The 12527-nt window shown below is 38.8% G+C and overlaps 1 protein-coding gene across 2 annotated transcripts in view; it reads left to right on the forward strand.

Moving 5' to 3' along the window:
* Window positions 1-12527, forward strand: part of LOC136854025 (uncharacterized) — a 536874-nt gene that overhangs the window by 160711 nt on the left and 363636 nt on the right. The window lies entirely within an intron of this gene.

Consider the following 12527-nt stretch of genomic DNA (forward strand, 5'->3'; position numbering starts at 1 on the left):
AAATTTACATAGAATAATAAAAAAAAAAGTTTAATTTAAAACTTTATATCCAAGTCCCCGAGAGAGAGAGAGAGAGAGAGAGAGAGAGAGAGAGAGAGAGAGAGAGAGAGAGAGAGAGTATAAGAAACGATAAGGGCGTGTCTTTGACGAAGCTCGTGGAAGGGTCAGTGTTGAATAAGTTCAGGTGGGTTGTTTAAAGGGTCCCATGCAGAGGGTGGGTGATACGGTTTGGTTTGTGAAGAAGGGTCCTGAAGAAGTCATGAAAGGGCCATAATAACGACTGAAAGAAGAAGAAGGGGCGGCCTTTAAATGTATGCATGCAAGAGGTTTAAAGCCCCGGAGACGAGTGATTAATGAAGGAAGACTGGGGTATGTCAGTGGCCTCCTCAGGGGAAGAGTTTGTGGTCAAGCGAAGGAGAATGGGTTGAGGACTTGCATTGTAAGCATCTGGAAACACGTGCGCATGCTCTCGCAAGCATTGCTCTCTCATGTAGAGCGTCGACCTTAGAACCAAGTTTAAAAATGTGCCAAAGTTTCTTCGGCGCAATCGAGTTTTCTGTACAGCTTATAATCAAGGCTACCGAAAATACATCTCTCTTTCAGTGGTCTCGGTATAATGCTGTATGAGCCGCGGCCCATGAAACTTTAGCCACTTCCCAGTGGTGGCCTATCCTATATCGTTGCCATAAGCATAAAGAAGATTATGGCTAACTTTAACCTTAAATAAAATAAAAACTGCTCTGGCTAGAGGGCTGCAATTTGGCATGTTTGATAATTGGAGGATGAATGATCAACATACGAATTTGCAGCCCTCTAGACTCAGTAGTTTTTAAGATCTGAGGGCGGACAGAAAAAAGTGCGGATGGACAGACAAAGCCGACACAATAGTTTTCTTTTACAGAAAACTAAAAGGTTTTATAAAAGCAAATATCTGTTGGTCAAGAGTGCAGATTCGTTAGACATTAAGTCACAAAAGTCTCTTGGTATAAATAATTTAGGAAATTTAGTCTGATAAGACAGTTGAGAATTTCATTGAGCCTCTGTGTCTTTGTGGTTAAATTTCCCTGGAATATTGGCTACAATCGGAGAAGGGGATATGATTTACTTACGGCATATTTCATGAACTCTGTCCTGGTTACAGTCATTTGATATGTGTATATATATATATATATATATATATATATATATATATATATATATATATATATATATATATATATATATTTATATACAAATATATATACACACACATATATACTCGTATATACACACACAATTATGCAGTGTGGTGTTCACAAAAGAAACATAAATATATAGTAAAGAATTTCAGAGTAAAGTCTGGATTTTGTAATAACCGGAATGGAAATATCGGATTTAGTTACTTAGCTTTGTTCCTTGAGGGAGTGTTTGCTAACATCAGGAAGTGCAGATCAAGAGATAAGACCAAAGTCTGATACTTTCATGAATTTTTGAAAAGAAGCGTTGAGAGAGAGAGAGAGAGAGAGAGAGAGAGAGAGAGAGAGAGAGAGAGAGAGAGAGAGAGAGAGAGAACGTCCTCCATGTTTGCTAATTAGTTTGGTGGGTAAGAAATGTCAGAACAAAGAGGTTTTTAATACACAAATTATGACTGAAGACGTTACATGGAAATGTTTGATAACAAAGGGATAAGAGGGAGAGGGAGAGGGCCAGAGAGCAGGGAAAAGGTTATACGAAACGGTGAAAAGGACCGAAATGCTGAATAAGTGAAGGATGAACTAAAATAAACAAGGACTCGGCTAGAGGGAAATGGAAAGGGTTAAAACAGGGGAGGAAAAGAGAGGGAATAATATATAACTGCATGATCAGGAAAGAGAGAGAGAGAGAGAGAGAGAGAGAGAGAGAGAGAGAGAGAGAGAGTGCTTTTAAAATCTGGGAGAACCAGAGGAAGAAAAGAAGAAGTAGAAGAAGAAGAATAAGAGAAATAGAGAGAGAGAGTGCTTTTAAAATCTGGGAGAACCAGAGGAAGAAAAGAAGAAGTAAAAGAAGAAGAATAAGAGAGAGAGAGAGAGAGAGAGAGAGAGAGAGAGAGAGAGAGAGAGAGAGAGAGAGAGAGAGAGAGAGAGAGAGAGTGCATTTAAAATCTGGGAGAACCAGAGGAAGAAAAGAAGAAGAAGAAGAGAGAGAGTGCTTTTGAAATCTTGGAGAGCAAGCAAGAAGAGGAAAAGAATAAGAAAGGGGGAGGAGGAAGAGAGAGAGAGAGAGAGAGAGAGAGAGCGCCTTTGAAATCTGGGAGACCCAGATGAGGGAAAGAGGTAGAAGAAAGAGAGAGAGAGAGCTTGTGAAACCTGGGGGAACTGGAGAAGGAGGAGGAGTGAAGAGAGTGAGTGATACCTTTTGTTGAGAGAGGCGAGATGATGAAATTCAAGAAATTATCCTGGTAAAATGTAACTGAAACGGTTATAATCTCGGAATAAATTTTACGATTAAAAATTTTAGTGTTCTCTATTTTCAGTAGTGCACCTGTAATTTCGCTTAGAAACCTCATTTTTTGAAAAATCATCATTGGCATACATACATTGACAAATATGCATCCCAGCGGCTATCTTAGTTTAGAAGTAAAATATTGCTATGCCACTTAGAATGGAAAATTTAATAGGAGGTTAATAGAAGAATCTAGCTTGAAAACACGAGCGTGAAAATTTTGAAAAAATGTTTTGTGTGTGTGTATGTATGTATGTGTGTGTGCTTGTTTAAGACCCATTTTCAAAAGTCTTAATTTTATATGTTGGGAAAAGGTAATCCTGAATATCAACACATAAGTTCTGGAATTTCCAGCACAATTTCAGATTGTATCTTTTGGACCTCTAAATTTGAATATAGGTCTTGATTATTTGTTCGATAGCTCCTGAAATATCATGGTTGCAACATTTATAATAATAGCTGTATTTTGTTTTTCATGAATATTCGTTAAGTATTAGGAACGGTAGCTGTAATGGGAACGAGAACGGACTTCAGTTTCGCTTTGGCATTTATTTCATCAGCTATAAATGGAAAAATATACAGAACAAAATATCTTCTCTCTCTCTCTCTCTCTCTCTCTCTCTCTCTCTCTCTCTCTCTCTCTCTCTAATGTGCGCTCACGACCGGTTGCTTGTAATCGTCGTTTGTGAAAAAGAGAAAATATTCTCTCTTTGCAATGCAGATTCATTTCCTTAGCTGATGGATTTTATATGCTCCCGTACTCCAAGAATGGAAGCCCAGGAAACGCTTCCAATGAATGTTGCTCTATCTCCTTCCCCCCTCCCCCCCTCCCCTCCCCTTCCCTCTCCTCCCTCCGTCCAACCCTCGACCATTCTCCATCCCTTTCCATTTTATTAGTCTCTGTAACAGGAAAGAGTTGCCGCCGGAGGCAATCTGGGCGAGTAATCAGTTGGCCATTTTGTTTAACTTTTTGTTCGAGTAATTGTACTTGTTCATTCATTTGTGACTTTTTTTTTTATCTTTTATCCTGTTCCGTGCATGCGCTGGTTCATTTGATGCACCGCATTAAACGACATCTTTGATTCCTCTCTCTCTCTCTCTCTCTCTCTCTCTCTCTCTCTCTCTCTCTCTCTCTCTCTCTCGCATGACTCTGAAATACTCTCTTAGAAGTTCCATGTCAAGAGCGCAACAGCTCTTTAGATACGAGAGTTGAAAAATGGTTCATTGAAAACTGATAAAAGTCAGTGTTTGGATTTCAGAGCAAGGAGGAGGGGGGGAGGAGGAGGAGGAGGAGGAGGAGGAGGAGGAGGAGGAGGAGGAAAGAAAAGAAGAGAAATAAAAAAGCGAACTGGGAAGGAAGATTTAGATGGAACAAAGGATTGAAGGGAAGAAGGTGGATGAGACGAATGAAAGAATAAAGAGGGGAAGGTGATAAAAATGTGAATAATGGACGAGGGCAAACAGGGAGAATCATTGAGAGAGAGAGAGAGAGGGAGAGAGAAAGAGAGAGAGAGAGACTTAGTTAATAAGTCCTTGTATGAACATCTAATTAATAACCCTGAAGTCTGATGTACATGAACTAGGGTTGCATCGGTGTTCGTCTCGAGTGAGAAAGAAGAAAATAATGAAACAACGATCATTATTTCCGTGGTTGTTTTTAGAGGAAAAACAACCACATCAAAGGGGTAATTGTTAAGCCAATCCGGTAAATAAATAACTCGCAGTGGGGTTTGATAGAAACGCTGTAGATGTTATTAAGACGACTTTGACATTTGCAACGCGATACAAATTGTTTTGATAAGAGTGGCTGATTTTAGTGGACGGATGTCTTGCGTCATTAAAGATAAGATGGAAAGACCCCGAAGTTTTAAGGACGGAAATACGACCTTTGCCCCGCTGGAGATAATTTTCATGATCTCTTCTTCGAGTTAGTAATGCATTTTTTGGGACAGTTTCATTTATGTACGTCTCTTTGAGCGAATAGTTAGTGATAAATAATGAAGCTGTCTTTCAATATTAAATATTTTGTCCCCTCTGTTTCCTGAGTGAATAGTTAATGATAAGTAATGAAGCTACCTCTAATATTAAATATTGTGATCCCTGTGTTTCCTGAGTGATTAGTTGCTGGTAAGTAATGAAGCTGCATTTAATATTGAATATTGTGATTCCTCAGTTTCCCGAGTGAATAGTTAGCGATAAGTAATGACACGGCCTCTTAATATTAAATATTTCTTCTCTCTGTTTTCTGAGTGAATGGTTAGTGATAAGTAATGAAGCTGCCTTTAATGCTGATTATTGTGTTCCCTCTGTTTCCTGAGTGAATAGATGGTGATAAGTAATGAAGCTGCCTTTAATAATGGATATTGTGATCCCTCAGCTTCCTGAGTGAATAGTTAGCGATAAGTAATGACACTGCCTCTCAATATTAAATATTTTTTCTCTCCGTTTCCTGAGTGAATAGTTAGTGATAAGTAATGAAGCTGCCTTTAATATTGAATATTGTGATCCCTCTTTTTCCTAAGGTTTTTGAAGAGGTACATGAATTTTTTATCGGCATAAATTGGCGTAGGTGTGCATTTGTGAGAAAAATAGGAGGCATGGGGCTTGTCATATTTTTCCAAAGAACCTACTGCAGCTGGCGTTCGTTGCTGTGGTCTTACCATTACAGATTCCAAAGACCATAAAATTGTGAGGCTTTTTACGTTGCTTCTGTGCCACGACAAGACAACTTGAGCAAAACTTGGAGCAAACTAAGACTTTGTGTTTTTTTAAATCAGTTCCTAGGAACTTTAGCGTAGTATTACCCATGAATGTGGGGATGATCAGGGTAATTATCCTCGTTGGAGAGTTCTTTAAGAGGGAGGTATTTGTGTGGTGGCATTTTAAGAGGGAGGTATTTGTGTGGTGGCATTTTTAAGTTTGCGGGAGCTGCCCTTTCTTCACTGAATTTAATTGGCATTTTTTTGTTTTGTCTTAAAGTTGACTTGGAATGCATGTATCTAGTAATATGTGAAGGAATGATTTTTATGTTAGAAAAATAATTTTGATTTTTTTTACTTTACGTCATTATTGTTAGTGGAGTCCATGGCTTGGTTATAGTGACACACATCGTATGTGCAGTATATTATACAAACAAACATGTAGACACACACACACACACACACACATATATATATATATATATATATATATATATATATATATATATATATATATACATATACTTATACTGTATATATATATTTACAAACAAACAAACGTGTAGACATACACACACACACACACACACACACACACACACACACACATATATATATATATATATATATATATATATATATATATATGGACGTAGCAGTGACTATAATGTAACAGTACGTATCCGCATTCGTTATTTAGTTCTGGAAGATGCACATGCTGACAATGAAGCGAATATTTTTCAGTTACTCGACCGATTCCGTTGGGCATTCAGATGTCACCATCCAGCACCCAAGTTTATGGCACTGAAATGTGGTTCTGTTCCCCTTTTGGGTAGTGGTACGGCGCGGGAAAGGGGAAACAACGCAAGAGAGAAAAAGCGAGAGAGGGGGGAGGGAGGAGGGGATCTCGAAAAATCTCAGGGATGATCAATGTGGCTACTTTGTCTGACGCTCATGCATCGCTAAGTCCGGGAAGGGGAATTCGTCCCCCTCCGCACTTTCCTCGTATTCTCCTCTTCCTTGATTCCCCTATTGCTTTGCTTAGATAGGGGAATTACACTCATCGCTTTAATATTCCCCTCCCCCTCCTCTCAGAGACTCTCCCGTCGCTTGGTTTAGCGGTGGGGAGGGGGGGAATTCGGACCTTCCTTCACTTTCCCCTGCCTTGACACCTTTGTCCTTTGCCTGTGGGGGAAGACTTGAAACCATTTCCCTTCTTCTCTCTCTCCTCTCTCTCTCTCTCTCTCTCTCTCTCTCTCTCTCTCTCTCTCTGACCATCCCCGTCTCCTCTGTTTCTTACACCAGAGTACTTGTTGATGTTTAATGATCCGTTATCCCCTCAGATCTGTTATTTTTCGCGTCCTCTTTTCTCTTTATTCATCTGCCCCCGCGTTTCCTCTTATCAGTGGTATTGATTGTACTGCTTTGCGCGCACTGCATTGGCTACTGTAGTAAAATATGATTGGAATTGCTTTTATTTCGTTGTGCTTCATCATTTAAGGCAGTTTATTCCGATAATTATAACGTCCCTCGTGCGAGATGGTTTTGCGTGATTTTGCTCTTCGGCCTTTGTGCTGCTGTGTATTGAACTTAATTGCGTGAAAATGTTGGAAGGGAAGAGTGAATGTATGGTAGGGGTGTGTAACAGAATTTTTGCTAAGGTCTACTCCTCTGTTCATCACCATGTTGTTAACCGAGATTACTGAGTCTTCTGGAGAATCTCATGAATTCCTTGATGGATTTGTTCTTCAAGAACAGCTCTCCGTAGGAAGGGGGTTAGTGCCGTCATTGCATTTCATGCGGTGCACTGCAGGCATTACTTACGGTTCTTTGTAGAGTCCTTTCGTCCCTAGCTGCAACCCTTTTCATTCCTTATTACTGTACCTCCGTTCATATTCTCTTCCTTCCATCTTACTTTCCTTAACCCTCTCCTAACAACTGATTCATAGTGGAACTGCGAGGTTTTCCTCCTGTTACACCTTTCAAACCTTCTTACTGTCAATTTCCCATTCAGCGCTGAATGACCTCATAGGTACCAGATCTTGGCCTTGGGCCTAAATCGTATGTACTATTCTGTTCCATTGAAAAATAGCGTGTACAGTTGAGTGGTATTTGTGGGTAGGGCTTGCGGCTGCCCTAAGAGCAAGAGCCTGTGCCTGTTAGTTTTTAAAGATTAGCATTTAATAGATTATGTATAAGTGGCTTTTTGCAAATTTATTCCGTTTAAAAGGACCTAGAATTGCAGAAAGAAAAGAATCAGGAAATTCATGAATTACTGATTAAATGAGCTAAGTGGCAAGTCTCCAGCAGATTATGATATTTTCCTCGGTGAAATGCCACTTTTTAGAGATGAACAGATAGATAGTTAGGGGAAAAAGAGAGCGGTAACTTTTATAATTCAGAAACCAATCATAAAAGGTTTATAATGTAAACATTACCTTGCAGTTTGAAAATGCAAAATCCAGTATACCCTCCAATAACTAACTCTCTCTCTCTCTCTCTCTCTCTCTCTCTCTCTCTCTCTCTCTCTCTCTCTCTCTCTCTCTCTCTCTCACTTTGTTTGTGCTTTATATTATAACCAATACTTTCTTTTGACCTACCAAAAATATTTCTTTCCTGGTTTTGCTTAACTGGAATCTTCGTCTTATACATTATATTTGCTTGCCTTTCATCCTGCTCTGTTTCTTATGTACGTCTCAGCAAAAGAAAAAATATAGCTGAAGCTGTCTTGCAGAACGTTAAATCTCATGGTTGACTGGAGTTTCACACCTTAGAGAACCTGTTACAAGTAAGAAAGAACCATCTCACTTGTGACAAGAAAGGAATGTACCGTTGCTTATGCCAAGAAAATATATATGATTTACTTGTTGGTGTCCGTAGAACCAGTGCTGTCATGTGCTAAGGTTTGCCCCTGCCTCGTGTAGAGTCAACAGGGTTATTTGAATGGAGTTTACTTTAAAACTTATTGATTTAAGAAAATATTAATCTTGCGTATTATTTTTTTTTTTAGTTTTCTGACTAAACAATTTACGGTAGATTTTCTCTAGACTGCAGCTTTCGATCAGAGACAGGTTACCTTTGTATGTTTGCGAAGCCCACGCCAAGAGAGGGAGGACGAAGACAAGGATGTTCGATCATGAATTTATTTCCACTGGAGTTGAAGAAGCATTGTGTTAGCTCTGTTTGTAGCTTGTTAAAATTACTTTGCCAATACAGAGACTTTGCGAAATGGGGTCGGGGAGAGTAATACATATCATGTTCACTGACTTCTCCTCTGGTTTTTGAGTGAAGATGAATATTATTTATACCTGTGTGCAAAATACCTCACGGTTCTAGGGATTGTATCATATTCCTTTGGGAGAGAGAGGTATTAATTTTCTACTAGAATTTTTTTAGTTGAAAAGAGCTGCAGTGTAAAGAAATTTTAGAAGCAAAATAACTGGAAAGAAAAGGAAGATGAAATCTAATTTCCTGGTCGTAGAGGATTTGCATTACACGCAAAACAATATTGGATGTCACGTTTTATTTTTATAGTTTCAAGTCATTGAGCTCCAACATGGGGATGCAGTACGATGCTGGCTTAAAGGCCGACTCTGGTATTCCACGATGCTATCTAAATTCGTGTCAATGATGTCATGGATTTTATCCTCGTGATCAATACTGGGTCATCATAGCATCTTAGAAGTTTGTTTTTGTAATTGCTCGGAAAAAAGTATGTATAGGGTAATACAGAAACTTTACTGTCATCTTTTCCATTGTAAGGTTTGATGATAGTTGATGCAGCTTACACGAAAAAGTTTTCAATGATAATAGGGACGTTGAATGGCTGTATCTAATCCTTTGCTTCATTACGTAACTCTCTGCGACAGTTTCTCAGACTCTCTCTCTGCGACAGTTTCTCAGACTCTCTCTCTGCGACAGTTTCTCAAACTTAACTTGACGAGACTGTTTACAGTCATGTCAAATATCTTGGAAATTATTATTACCCCACATCATACAGATAATTTGTTATTGCCCATATTATTCTCATGATAACGCTTCTCCGGTTTTAATAACCTCAGTATAAAAGTATATACATCCCCATCTAAAAAAATAATAAATAAAATTAAAGAATGGATTGCACTGAGAACTCTCCGTCACTTTACACCCTGTCGAATGTATAGTGCACGTAGGTTCATACATCCAGCAGTGTAATTACAAGTCAACTACTGTCACAGTCGTTTTGGGGGCAAGAACTAGTTTTTCCCTTCGCTGGTACATCAGAGTGTGTGTCATGCTAACCTTCTTATCGCAACTCCAGGCTCTTGAAGGGATTTCATTATCCGGAAGGGGGTTAGTGCCGTCAGTGCACCTCATGCGGTGCGCTGTAGGCATTACTTTAAGGCTCTTTGCAGCGTCCCTTCGGCCCCTAGCTGCAACACCTTTCATTCCTGTTACTGTAACTCCGTTCATATTCTCTTTCTTCCATTTTACTTTCCACCCTTTCCTAACAATAATTGATTCATAGTGCAACTGCGAGGTTTTCCTCCTATTACACCTTCCAAAACTTTTTACTGTCAATTTCCGTTTCAGCGTTGAGTGACTTCATAGGTCCCAGCTCTTGGCCTTTGGCCTAAATTCTCTGTTCTGTTCTATTCAAGGAATCTCATTCAAACTTGATAAAAAAGTAGATCATTATGCACAGCTGTGCATGAAGGGGAATGGTCCTCATGTCCCGTGAGTCTGTCTGTGTGCGCTTGCCCTGTTTTTTATGCAATGCATATGCCAGAAGGTGGAATTATAGGTCAAAAACCGTAGATTGCGTACACAACTTTACCTCAGCTATTGCTTGTGAAATATGAGAACAATACTCCCTAACTTGCATGACTGCTCCGCTAATGACACCTAAGTTTGTGACCATGATTGTTTCCTTATTAAAAGTAGTTGTTATTAGTGGCATTCGTGTTTCAGAAATACATCTTGTTGAGAGGAAATTGTCCGTGTTATGTACCTTTGCAAGCACTGTAATGCTGCCTTCTTCGGTATTTCGTCAGTCGGAAAGTTCTTACCAGAGAAGTTGGCCGCGTGTCGCTAGGGAAGATGTATTGCTTTCGCAGTCTTAAAATGTTTATTTTTTGTCATGCAAAACAGGTAAGGCGTGAATTCTGCTAAAACCTTAAGAAATTCATATCTCTCTCTCTCTCTCTCTCTCTCTCTCTCTCTCTCTCTCTCTCTCTCCGTTTACATTATTTTGTTCCTTTCTGCACTCATTAGCGACAAGTAGATAGGGTGTGAATAGGGAAGCTGCTTACTTTTTCGTGAACTCTTATAGCTTGTAGATAGTGTTTAAAAGTCAGTGATAAGGTATGTCAGCAATATACCATTCTTTCAGTGTTTGTGCTCATTTTAACACTTAAAATTTTACGTTTCTAAATTATTTTCTGTTTGACTTAAGAGTGCATATTCATGATTTCTTTTCTTACAAATTTGGAAGGGATAAAATTTCTAGATTCAAAAACTTAAAGTGTCGAACATCTTTTTTTCTGTTATCCAGATATTAATATTTATGTATTGCAGTCATATTCTTGAAATGCTGTATTGCTTTTCTATTAACCCAGTTACTTGATGACATGTTCAGTATTTCTGCCCTGAAATGGCCTTCATCGACGCTGCAGTTATTGATAACTAATTTTTTGTCCTTAGGGGCTTCTAGTGTATTCAGTCACGCATATTGTCATAATTCCAGTTGTTTATGGTTGTTACTCGTTATTATGCGGTGCTTCCAGCTAACCCCTTTGCTTATTCTTACTGTATTTTTTCAGTTTCTTTTCCTGCTTCAGTCCTAATTTGCGTATTAAAACAATCCTTGCTCTCAGCGTTCATTAGCGTATATACGGGGGTATTCTTCTCTCTTCCTTAGATGTCCTTACGCGTTTGGTTCTTGTGTTTTAACCATTTGTTATTGTATATATATACGCTAAATCTTCCTGTTCGTTGATGAAGTTGATCTCTATCAACACTAACTTCACTAGTTGGCTAATTAGTTTTTCAGTATATATACAGTGTATATATATGTATAATATATATATATACATATATATACATATATACATTATATATATACACATATTTGTGAATGTATGTTTGTGTGTGTGTGTGTGTGAGAGAGAGAGAGAGAGAGAGAGAGAGAGAGAGAGAGAGAGAGAGTGTAATGAACGCTGAGAGCAAGGATTGTTTTAATACGCAAATTAGGACTGAAGAAGCAACATGGAAATGTTTAGTAAACAAAGGGAAGAGAGGGAGAGGGAGAGGGCGAGAGCCAGGGAAAGGTTAGCCGAAGGTTATGTGGACAGACGGCGTGAAAGACGAAAGGAGGCCATTAAGAAGATCCAGGAGGCGCAAGAGTACGTGCAAGATGGAGGAGCTGAATAGCACAGCAGTGTGTAGGCTGGTGTTTGGTGCCCAGTGAATGGTTTGGGCCTTTTGTGTAGGCGTAGCAAGTGGCTGTGTTGCGGGGGTCTTCCTAGCCAGAGGTTCACACACACACTCACGATCTTGTAGTTAAGCATGAATTTGGCATATATATATAATATATATATATATATATATATATATATATATATATATATATTATATAATTATATGTATTTATGAATATACATATATATATATATATACATATATATATATATATATATATATATATATATATATATATATATATATATATATATATGTGTGTGTGTGTGTGTGTGTGTGTGTTTATATGTATGTGTGTGTACGTATGTGTCCCCTTTTGAACTTAAATGCAGAATTTAAGAAAACGCTACTGAACCAGTTTTTTATACCTATACAGAAGGCTCGTCTCATCAACTACTTATCAAGAACCTCACATGGAATACGCCACTCGCCTATAGATTTTGTGTGCACTTTTGCTTCCTTGGTATTAAGGACCCTGGGGTCCAACACATCTCGCATAATATTCAGGCAGCACTTTCTCGGTCTCATTCCCCTCTGCTCCCCATTCTCCACGAGACCATTTAATGTCCTCAAAAACCTTCAGATCCATCTCTTCATCGATTTAACCTCTTTTACTCTGTGTACCTCTACACTCCATACCCTTTCGACGCATATAACCCTGCGCTTCTTTCGACACAGAACTGGTCATAACTTTCGCCTTTTTTCTCGGTTTTGTATTTAATGTTGACACTTCAGTAAATTCATCAATAAGCATTGTTGTATGAATTAACCGGTGACACTGTTGCCTATTTGTTTCTGAGCGTGCATTATGCGATGAAGTTGTTAGCCATGGCAATCCGTGTCAACAGCGTCTACTATTCCAAGTCTGTCTCCTATCCAGCCACTGACTATACACACACACACACACAC

The sequence above is a fragment of the Macrobrachium rosenbergii genome, chromosome 28, assembly GCF_040412425.1.
Source record: "Macrobrachium rosenbergii isolate ZJJX-2024 chromosome 28, ASM4041242v1, whole genome shotgun sequence".
In the NCBI taxonomy this organism is placed as follows: Eukaryota; Metazoa; Arthropoda; class Malacostraca; order Decapoda; family Palaemonidae; genus Macrobrachium; species Macrobrachium rosenbergii.